Genomic DNA, 1,275 nt, shown 5'->3' with positions numbered 1-1,275 from the left:
GGCGTTGAGTGTTGCTAGGGGGCTGGGGCCGGCGGACATTCCATCCTAACAACAGCAAAAATAGCCATGATCTTTCAGCCCCTGCTCACCGGAGCCCGGGCCTGCCCGGTGCAGTCCCCGCTCCCTGCACTGTGCGTCGTCCCTGGGTGGGTGCCAGGTCCCTCCCAGGGAGGGGACTCATGCAGAGGAGCTGGCAGAGGGACAGGGTTGGCTCCCAGGCTTGTGACCCTGGTGCAGGCATCCTTTTTAAAATTTTTACTTTTAAGAAGATACAATTCGGATGAGGGGACCGGCTTTGTCTTATCTGGGTCTCCTGCATTAGGACAGAACCACTAACGAAGTCATTCTGCCCACCATCGCGTGCCTTTTCCCGCACCCCAGAAAGTTCTGCAAGTGAGTAAGAGACACGAACAAGGAGGGGTGCCTCCCAGTCACCCTCTTCCCTCCAAAAGGGCCGTGGGGTGGGGGAGCCTCCCGAGGAGCCCGGGGGGCCTTTCCCATCTCCGCCTCCCCGTAGCCCGGGGTCACACCCAGTGGTTCCCCACAGCGTTCTCCCAGAGTGACCCGATGCACGGGGTCCCTTCCGCAGAGAGGCCTCGTGAGGGAAGGCACCACTGCGGGATCCCCAAGGCGAGTCAGAGGTGGGGGGGATGAGGGAGGGAACCCGGATCACCCATCACCCCACTGCTAGGCCCAGAGTTGGGAGAACCTTGGCGTCTGTCTCGATTTCTCCCGCACCCACGTCCACTCCGTGGGTGAGTCCCGCTGACTCCCGGCCAAAGCCCAGCCCGCATCCGATCCCTCCTCCTCCATGGCCCATCGGGCCCATCGGCCCCATCGGGGCGCATGCGCCGTGCTGTGCGCGGCTCCCACATCCACTCCCGCCTGGGATCAGCCAGAGGCGAGGTTCGAAAGCACGAATCGCCCACCCGCGCTCCGCTGCCCTCCGCTGCCCGATGCGCTCCCGTCACACGCCCTAGAAACCGAAGTCCTGGCGGTGGCCACGTGGCCCTCCCCACCCGCGTCCTGCACCCACGGTGCCCCCCTTGAGCTTTGTGGTGTGTGTGTGTGGGGGGAGGGAGGAACAGTGTCAGCGACCGTGGAGGTGTCAGAACAACGTGGTCTCCCACGATGGACTCCAGCGAACCGCCGTGTCAGGTGTCCCTGCCCCCAGCACGGAGGTCCTCTCCCAGGTGGCTCTCTTCCGGCGACGCGTGGCCTTCCTCGGTCCTGGGGAGCCCCGCTGCAGCCCCTCTGCCCTCCAGGTGCGCGGGG

At 64.9% G+C, this 1,275-nt stretch overlaps 1 protein-coding gene across 1 annotated transcript in view; it reads left to right on the top strand.

Moving 5' to 3' along the window:
- The first annotated feature begins 38 nt into the window (after positions 1 to 38).
- LOC111731834 overlaps positions 39 to 1,275 on the top strand; it is a 2,401-nt gene continuing 1,164 nt past the window's right edge. The window contains exon 1 of the transcript XR_002777333.1: positions 39 to 1,265. The gene's annotated coding sequence lies outside the window, so the exon portion shown is untranslated. The remainder of the gene's footprint in view (positions 1,266 to 1,275) is intronic.

Source organism: Pteropus vampyrus, unplaced genomic scaffold (assembly GCF_000151845.1).
Source record: "Pteropus vampyrus isolate Shadow unplaced genomic scaffold, Pvam_2.0 Scaffold401, whole genome shotgun sequence".
Taxonomy (NCBI): Eukaryota; Metazoa; Chordata; class Mammalia; order Chiroptera; family Pteropodidae; genus Pteropus; species Pteropus vampyrus.
The sequence above is the reverse complement of the archived record's forward strand: the minus strand, read 5'-3'. Positions and strand labels throughout refer to the sequence as shown.